Source organism: Hibiscus syriacus, unplaced genomic scaffold (assembly GCF_006381635.1).
Source record: "Hibiscus syriacus cultivar Baekdansim isolate YM2019G1 unplaced genomic scaffold, ASM638163v2 tig00116965_pilon, whole genome shotgun sequence".
Taxonomy (NCBI): Eukaryota; Viridiplantae; Streptophyta; class Magnoliopsida; order Malvales; family Malvaceae; genus Hibiscus; species Hibiscus syriacus.
In genome coordinates, this window is record NW_024063490.1 from 1,049,326 (window position 1) to 1,060,181 (window position 10,856).

Below are 10,856 nucleotides of genomic sequence, written 5' to 3' on the forward strand. Positions count from 1 at the left end.
TCCGAAGAGTGATGACGCTGATATTGTCCATTGGGTTTACCTCGGTTTGGGATGGAAGTCTACCTTTTGATTCTAAGGAGTCTATGGTTTAAGCCAATTGGCTCATCTGATTGTCTATATCTTGTAAGTGGGCTTCAGTACAAATTTGGAATTTTTCCTGGGAAAGTGCTAACCTCTCGAAAATTAACTCTAATGATGTCTTCTGCGGTTGTTGTGGTGGTGGAAGTGGTATCGCTTGATAACCTTGATTCATTCTTGAGTTCTGAGTATAATTGAAATTCGGATGATCCCTCCATCATGGGTTGTAAGTATTGTCGTAGGTATTATAAGCTCTTTGGGGAGGTCCTGGAAAGTTCTCGACTGCATTGACTTGAGCCGATGTGTCATCTTGGATCAGTGGACAACCTTCTGTTGGATGATCAGGTAATGCACATATTCCACATAATCTGTTTGGTCTTGTCTTTCCTGCAACAAGAGAGTTGGCGACTTCAGTTAATTTATCTATCTTATTTTCTAAAGAAGATGAACTTATCTCATGAACCCTTCGAGGAGGTTCATTATTTGTACGAAATTGTTGGAAATTTACAGCCATTGTGGAAATTAAGTCTCTAGCCTCAATAGGAGTCATATTTAGAAAGGCTCCACCGATGGCAGCATCGATCATCTTCATTTCCAGGGGAGTTAATCATTCATAAAAGTATTGAAGAAGTGTTTGTTATGTTAACCCATGTTGTGGGCAACTGGTACATAACTTTTTAAACCTCTCCCAGTAGTCATAGAGTGACTCTCTATCAAGTTGCTTGATTCCAAGTATTCTCTTTCGTAGTTCACTTACTTTTGCCGCAGGGAAAAACCTATCAAGAAAAATACGAGTCATTTGAGCTCATGTAGTAATAGAATTAGGGGGCAGATAAAATAACCATTCCTTAGCCGAATCAACTAAGGAAAAAGGAAAAGCTCTAAGTTTGATTTTTTCCTCATGCTGGAGTAGACCATGTGAAATTCTGTGAGATGTTTTTGTGGATCCTCGTCTGAAAATTTGCGGAAGGTAGGGAGGAGATGAATAAGGCCATTTTTTAACTGGTATGGAGTTTCACCTTGGGGAAAATCAATGCAGAAAGGCTATTATTCAGTACGTACCGCGGCTAACTCTCTAATAGTAGGATCGACCATGGGAATTGGTTTTGTATTAACGAATTCACCTGAATTTGATTCTGATTCTGGATTTGATTGTTGTCTCCTTCTTTCCCGAAGCGTCTGTTCCTGAAGTCTCCTAGCTATGGCTTCGATTTCTGGGTCATACTCCACTAATGCACACGTATTAGTCCTGATCATAAATCAAAAGCAAACAAAAATTAGTAACTTTGGTGAAGTCCCCGACAACGGCGCCAATTTGACAACTTTCATTTTGATGTCAAATAAAATTCCTTCTTCTCAGTTAATAAATAAGGAAACTCGTAGTAAAGAGAAGTAAGGGTCGATCCTTAGGGACTTGGTAAAATTCTAAATTTCTGTTTGATTGGTTTTAACCATATGAAAGTAGTAGGGGTTTCATTTAAAATGCGATTAAGTAGTAAAAGAGATTAAATAAATGAAGGTAATTAAAGTAAAAATAGGAGAGTAAAGATTGTAAATGGATATGTTAAACCAGCCTCAAGCTTCGCTTTGACTCAATTTCTTTCAGATCATCAAATTATATTTTTCCTTCGGGATTCACGTCGGTTACTTTGTCTACAAGGGCAATCCTCGTGACTCTATTTTGTATTCCGAATACCCAAGGAAATCTTTGATTCCGGCTTTGGAAACTGATCTAATCAATATCAATTTTCGTAGATCAATTACCGTTTAAGTTAGTGGCGACCGAATCAGATTGTTGCTTCAATACCCGCTAATTTCGATCTCATTTCCCTCTTGGCGAAGCTATCTCGCCAAGTGTGTTCCCAAGAAGTCGAATGTGTTTTCAATAAGATAATCATTCCTCCCACATATTTAATCGCAACAACATCTTGACCAAAGTAAATCTTTGATTTTGAAAAATAAGGGCAGATATTGAGAGAGATATTCTGAAGTTATTAAGGGCATGTTTCAATTCTCCCGTTGGAATTGAGTTATCGCTTCAGCTCTCGGTTTATGAAAAATTAGCTAAGCATGACAAAAGTCATACTTAGCATATTTAAAAACAAAGTTTAAAAATAAAGTAAAAAACGAAAACTTGAAAAAAAAATAAAAGATAATTTTTATAAAACTAGAAAAGAAAAGAAGATTGTAATATGAGTTGTGAATTTAGGCTTTCCCCAAGAGGGTATTTATAGCCTTTAAAAACCTAGAGATAAACAAAGAAATTAAAATAAAATAATCTTAAAAATAATTGTTTTTCCTAAATTCAAACTTTAAATAAATCTCCTGATGCAACTCTACTCGTCCATCTTCCAGAAGGCGCGCTGACTAGATCTTCTAGAAACTGTCGCTGACTGGACCTTCTAGAAACTACCACGTCAGACTATGTCATGCCCAGAGTCGTGCCCATGTCTCCAGCCGTGACCAAATAATAAAAAAATGCAGAATGCGCCCGTTTTACCACTAAGTCTTGAAAGTAAGATCCTGCACGAAAACAAGCATAACACAACCAAATCAGCAGCAGTAATTCCATAAGATCGAAAAGTTAACAAGCAAATACTACCGATTCTGAACACTTATCAACTTTTAATTTAATATTTTAATAATCTTATTGTGATATTTCATATTATATTTAATTAAATCATTCATATACTTTTTAAATAAAATTTTCAACTATTTATCTTATTAAAAAATTAACCTATTGTCAAAGATAACATCTAGTATTGATAAGATACAAAGTTTCAAATCGATTTGCAATTTTACAAACACAATCTTCATAATTAAATAATTTTAAACAAAATATTTAAATAATAATATTATAATATATGATGATAAAAACAAGTAGAAAGCGATCCCAAAATAAAAGTGACCCTAAAATAAAAGAGATACTAATATTTTACGTAGAAAGTCTTAAAAGGAAAAAATCATGAACATAAGAATTTTTTTTCATTACGGTGGAAAATAAAAAAAATACAATAGGATTGGTAAAAATTGATGCGACTTCTAACTATAATCTATAATATTTGTTTACAGATACAATAATGTAATTATAAAAAAAATTGTGTAACACGGATATGGATGGTAATGAATCACGTTGAGTTAGTTATTTTTGTTAAAACGACCCTATCAAAAAATATATATATCTTCCATCCGAATCAGACTTGTCCAAAAATATATATAATCACTACCTGACCCGACCCGACCCAATCCAAAATATATATATCATTTACCCGACCTGATCCAATCCAAATATATATATATATATATATATATATATATATATATATATATATATATATATATATATATATCCTCCACCCGACCCGAATCCAACCTGTAACAACACCCTTAACCCGCATTCGTGCTCGAATACAAGTTAAGGATGTCACATTGTTTCTATATAACGTTTACTACTTTAAGCAGGTAAAATTTTGTTTCTTTTAAAATTTCCAAATTAACATTTATTAATGAACTATTTGATCACATAAAATCATAATGAAATATTTAATTTCTAATTCATATCCAGTTTCTTGTAGCAATTAGACAATTCAATACAATTACATGTCACAATTAAAAATTGCCTAATTTAAAAATTAACTGATTAATCTTTATACCACATTTTATTACTACTCATATGTAACCACTTAGTCCCAAATTATATTTTCACCTTTCTTTATTACATTTTCTCATACCCTATTAATCTATGAATTTAACACAACTATTATCATATGCTTTTACATCACCATATACATATGTATAACATTAGTAATATCTATAATTAAATTTATTTAAACATCTGGCTGTTGTTTACTGTCACATAATCACCTTCAGACAACATCTATTACTATAATATCCATATTACGCACATATGCTTATCATTCATACTCTAATCTAAAATAATATAACTTTTTGCCTATAAATCATTCAAAATAAATCAAGTTTTGCATATAAAATGTTACTATAATACAATAATTAAATTGGTACTGTCCTTTCTGTATTATATCTTTTATTGTATTATTTCTTTTAGTATCATTTTATAGCCTAAAGTATAATCATAAGAATATGTAGTAATGAAGTTAATCATGAATATTCAGTACGGTATACAGTGTAATTGTATGTAACTCTATGACACATTAATGCCCTGAATGCAGCATAGCTGCCTGTAACGGAGCAGTTTCAGCTGCTGTTTTGACCCTTTTTTTTAACAACAAAATATTATATAATTCAGCTTTCACACTAAACACTACAATATCTAAAACTTAGCAACCTTGTCATGTCCATTTAGGTACTTACGATGCTTAACAAGGTTTCATTAAACATGTTTTTACATATCGTAATAGGGTAGCATTCTAAATAAATTTCCAACAAATATAAGTTTCATTTAACACTAATCAACAGCCCTTAATACGATCGATTCCGCCCAAAAAAAACTGTCTCGAAAAATGCACAATTTTAGACACTCAAATGACACCAAATCACTTTCAAAACAACATATTCTTAATGAAAGCTCAATCATATTTTTCCTAATTTTCCAGCAATTAAATTTCATAATTTAACATCAATAAACTCCCCAAAATAGTCTCGAAATATCCAAAACAGAAATTGAAATAAGAGGTTGCAATCTTAACAGTTTTAAATTACGATCTCATCAAACATATAAATCACACATCACCCATTATCCATAACTAATCAAATCCAACATTTTATCATAAATCCCCATAATGACTGAATGAGTCGATGAATATTTCTAGTGATTCTATTACACACTTAACATCATAATTTAATCTTATCTTAATAAGTTCCAACTTATTCATCATCCATTCAAACAAACAACCCATTGATCCAAGCATGAAAACCATGTAATACATGTCAAATGATAAAGAAATTGATATAGATAAATTCTATATTTCATACATTAATCCAAAAATCATCAAAGAAAAATGACTAAAATTAAAGAAAATAAAGAAAACATACCTTGCCTTCTTTTCATCTATGGTGCACGACATATACAGGGAGAAGAAAGTTTTCAAGATAATTCTATCTTATGCACACATGTTAAAAAATCATTTAAATGAATATAAAATTCATTTAATGCACAATTACAAATTTTACCCTTTAAAAATCGTGATAATTATCAAATTACCACGCCACTTGTTCATATCATCTTTCTTTTATCATTTTCAAAGTCAAACATAAACAAACTGATGTAAGGCTAACCAGTCTTCTTCAATAATGGAGAAGTTGGCAACCTTGTTGTTTCCCGACCTAGGAGAGACACCAAATGCTACACTTTGAATTGATAAGTAATCTGCAAAAATTAAGAAAGAAATGATTAAAATGGAAATATAAATAAGAAATGGAAGAAGAAAGGAAATGATAAGAATTGAAATGGATAGAAAAATGTTATCAAGGATGGGCTGCGGAAGTATTGTAGAAGAATCCTTCAAGAATTGATGAATTCGGCCTCCAAATAATGTTGATGGACGAATGCCTTGATGATGATTGAATGATGATTAGATGGTAAGGGATTGATGGTTATATATAGGCATGAGATGGTGATAGAAGTTTATGATAATATAGGTGTGCAATGGTGATGGAATATGGTGTTGTTATAGGCGTGACAATGGTGATGGAAGATGGTGATGAACATATAGTATCTTATAAAACTAAGAAGGAACCAATGCTATAAAAGAGCAAAGACCCGTTTCTTATAAGTTTTATAAGGGATGGTAGTAAGGACTTTGACCCACTAGTTATAGGAACTAGGAACCAGAAGTATCAATGGATAGGGGTTTGACGCCACAAACTATGAAAGCTTGCTTAATCGATATAGTTCTAAAAAGAACTTGAAGAGAGAATAATCTCACAAAGAGTTTAATTTATCAAAGGGTTGTGTTTACATATGAATGCCAAAGCCTATTTATAGATTTGTAAAGGCTTGGCCGAATAGATATATGCCTTTTCGGCAAAGTACATGTCTTAAAACGAAAATAAATGATGCTTGGATGAGGGGAGATGTCTTTGGCCGGATGGTTCCCTTGTCTCTTCATCTTGGCACCAATTTGAAACAAGATGATGCTTTGGCCGAATGGTGAGAAGCCTCTTCATTTTGGTGCCCATTTCATCCATATGCATGGCACATGTGTGGGCTGTTCATGAGACACTCACATGGGCGGCATAAGGGCTTATGGTGTGGCTTCTTCTTGGCGTGAATTTGAGCAGCAACTTAGGCGTGACTTGGCATCAAACTTGCATCTAGGTGACATGGCATAAATGGGGCAGCAACTAATTATGAAAGGTCACATTTGTGTGAGACAACCTTTCATCATTTGAGCTACTTCCTATGAGTTTGAGCTGAAGTTGAGCTGGCCATAGATGCAATACATGACAATGAGTCTTAGGACAGCTCCTTGTGAAAGGGCACTTCTCGGATTGGCAACTCTTCGCGAAAAGGTACGAATTCACAAAATTCGACCTAGACCATATTTGTAGTGCTCTGTGTGGTGAAGATGATGGTCCAACTCTCCAGCTGAAAAGAGGTCTCTAGCTAGCTCAAGTGAGCTATGAGCTCGGAGGTCAGCTGACAACTTTATCTCAAAATATCCTTGAGCTGTCCCGAAGTTGTCCTAGTCAATTTTCCTTAGCTCGTTGACTCCAATGCTAGCTTTAAGTCAGCTCCCATCATGTAGCCGAACATGCACCTACAAAAGAAAGCATAATATAAGCTAAGTATATGAATTATTATAAAGTAATAAGAATATGCATATTATAAAGATGTGAACTATATGTTATAATAATAACTCATGTATCATATGATAATGAATTAATATTATTATTACAACTATAGATTACATGCATGAATATCAATCAATGATACAAACCATAGGACATAATGAATGAATGCACATGTTATGATAATTCAAGCATAGTCTAATATGAAATTGTATGCTCATAATAATATATATAGTGCATAAATGAGTAAATATAATATAAAGTAAGGTAGAACTCCCTTATATTGAGCTTGATGAATTTTCAATGATGTGAGTATGTCATGCAGAAAGTTGGTGCTAGACAGAATCACATCATCCTCCCCTTCTTTCGGGCGATTTATCCTCAAATCGAAATGTGGCTTCTCCAAATTGTACGCCCATTCATAGGCCATCTTTATGAAATGATTCTTATCAAAAATCACATCCCTTGAATAAGTTCCTTGAGTGTCGATGACCTGAAAAGAGAAAGGAATCTTATAAGTAAGAGAATGATTAATGATAAATAAGTGAAAGAAGTACTCCCTGTCTATGTTTTCTGGATGGTCAAGAGTCATGTCTTTTGCAGACATATTGTCTTTAATGATCATATCTTTTGGTACCCCAAAAGACATATTGTTTGGTTCTTCAAAAGTCATGTCCATTCAATGAAAAGTTATAACTTTTGGAACTTGAAAAGATAATTCTCTTAAGCTTCCATGGATCATGCCTCTTGGTTCCTCCATTTGACAAGTTGTGTCCTTTGAATCATCCTTCAGGCTTGATGCATCAACGTTGGGTAGGATAATTCCATGTATATGAATTGATTTCCTACAAATTAAATCAAAGTTAAAATATGAGAAATTATAAACAAAATGAATGGAAATATCAAACCAAGGTGGATGTTTAATGGGAGTTGGTTGCTTAATGATGGAGATCTCCATTAGTTGTTGAATTCCCTTCAATATGTGCAGTGTATTTGGAATGTCAACGGCTGCTACTCTAGGTATTTCAAGTGACACTTCCTTTGAAATATCAAGAGACATATTTTGTGGATCACCAAAAGTCACATCTTTTAGTCCTCCAACAGCCATGATTCTTGATTCATCTCCTTGAAAAGATATGTCCCTTGAATGGTCTTGCAAAATAAAAGGAATGATAGGAGAAGAAAGGTTATATAAAATTTGTTCTTCACTCTCCTATTTTTCTCCAAATTCATTCTTCTCATTTTCAACTCCAACGTTTTCTACATCCACTCTCTTTTGTTCAACTTCAAAAAGCTTTTCTTCATTTGATTCTTCCTCCAAACGTTCTCCTTCAGTTGCATTGTCTTTAAGTTGCTTGTTCATTGCTTCAATTCTCATTTTCAAATGAGTTTGATCTTCACTCACTCGGCTAGAAGATAATGGAGTCAAAATGAATTTTCTTTCATTGTGGATGATTGAGTACCGATTTGTGAATCCATCATGGAAAGCCCGTTTGTCAAATTGCCATGGCCTCCCCCAAAGTAAATGACTCGTATTCATAGGCACCACATCACATAGAATCTCGTCTTTATATCTTCCGATTGAGAATGGCACAAGTACTTGTTCAGTGACCTTCAATTCTTTCTCGTTGTTCAACCATTGCAATTTATATGGGCTGGAATGTTTAATCGTTGAAAGCCCCAATTTGTTCACCATGTATGTGCTTGCAATGTTTGTACAACATCCTCCGACAATAACTACAAGACATACTTTACCATTTACATGGCAACGAGTATGAAATGCATTCTCTCTTTGTTGATTGTTCTCCATTACTTGGGAAGAGGAAATATCAAGTAACATTGTTAGTGAAAAAAAATTGAAATGTGAAAAATAGGACCTTACCAAATTTCACACAAAACCTCACGGTCACTCTAAAAAAAAATTACGATGTCACTCCACTCAAGCACTCGTGTTTACACTTGGGGATATGTTCCTTGGCTTTTTCTGATCCCCCTTCTGATCTCACCCTCTCGTATGCCTTTTTTTGCTCAATTCTCTCTTGTGGGTCCTTTTTAAGAACTAACTCAAGATTGAGCAAGTTTCTTTAGTTTGTGCGTCAGCTTAAAAATGGTTAGGGATAGAAATGGTTATGATATAGGGTAGGAAAGAGGAAGGGTAAGAAAATGATATGGTAATGAAATAAGAAAAGATGAAAGAAACGGAAATGAAATAGTAAGAAAGTGAAGATAACTTACAACTCAAGTTGCAACACTTACTATCTTCCTTCACAAGAAACAAAAAGGATACCTCCTTCAAGTTTGATGTTGGGCAGATTGTAATATGCTTCTCTTTGAGTGTACTTTGCAACTTTGCTTCACTTTTTCTTTTGCTTCGAATTTTCTTCTTTTCTTTTCTTTCTTTTGCACTCCAAATTTGATGTAGGAGTCTTTTTTCTTTTCTTTTTGTTTTTCTTCTTTCTTTTTATCTTTTTGTTGATTTTGTTGCAGCACTTGATTGTCAATCCACCAAAGCTCTGATTACCGCTCGATGTAAGGCTAACCAGGCTTCTTCAATAATGGAGAAGTTGGCAACCTTGTTGTTTCCCGACCTAGGAGAGACACCAAATGCTACACTTTTAATTGATAAGTAATCTGCAAAATTAAGAAAGAAATGATTAAAATGGAAATATAAATAAGAAATGGAAGAAGAAAGGAAATGATAAGAATTGAAATTGATAGAAAAATGTTATCAAGGATGGGCTGCGGAAGTATTGTAGAAGAATCCTTCAAGAATTGATGAATTCGACCTCCAAATAATGTTGATGGAAGAATGCCTTGATGATGATTGAAGGATGATTGAATGATGATTAGATGGTAAGGGATTGGTGGTTATATATGTGGACATGGTGATAGAAGTTGATGATAATATAGGCGTGCAATGGTGATGGAATATGGTGTTGTTATAGGCGTGACAATGGTGATGGAAGATGGTGATGAACATATAGTATCTTATAAAACTAAGAAGGAACCAATGCTATAAAAGAGCAAAGACCCGTTTTTTATAAATTTTATAAGGGATGGTAGTAAGGACTTTGACCCACTAGTTATAAGAACTAGGAACCAGAAGTATCAATGGATAGGGGTTTGACGCCACAAACTATGAAAGCTTTCTTAATCGATATAGTTCTAAAAAGAACTTGAAGAGAGAATAATCTCACAAAGAGTTTAATTTATCAAAGGGTTGTGTTTACAAATGAATGCCAAAGCCTATTTATAGATTTTTAAAGGCTTGGCCGAATAGATATATGCCTTTTCGGCAAAGTACATGTCTTAAAACGAAAATAAATGATGCTTGGATGAGGGGAGATGTCTTTGGCCGAATGGTTCCCTTGTCTCTTCATCTTGGCACCAATTTGAAACAAGATGATGCTTTGGCCGAATGGTGAGAAGCCTCTTCATTTTGGCGCCCATTTCATCCACATGCATGGCACATGTGTAGGCTGTTCATGAGACACTCACATGGGCGGCATAAGGGCTTATGGTGTGGCTTCTTCTTGGCGTGAATTTGAGCAGCAACTTAGGCGTGACTTGGCATCAAACTTGCATCTAGGTGACATGGCATCAATGGGGCAGCAACTAATTATGAAAGGTCACATTTGTGTGAGACAACCTTTCATCATTTGAGCTACTTCCTATGAGTTTGAGCTGAAGTTGAGCTGGCCATAGATGCAATACATGACAATGAGTCTTAGGACAACTCCTTGTGAAAGGGCACTTCTCGGATTGGCAACTCTTCGCGAAAAGGTACGAATTCACAAAATTCGACCTAGACCATATTTGTAGTGCTCTGTGTGGTGAAGATGATGGTGCAACTCTCCAACTGAAAAGAGGTCTCTAGCTAGCTCAAAAGTCCAGCTCAAGTGAGCTATGAGCTCGGAGGTCAGCTGACAACTTTATCTCAAAATGTCCTTGAGCTGTCCTAGAGTTGTCCTAGTCACTTTCCTGGAGTTGTCCTAGTCACTTTTCCT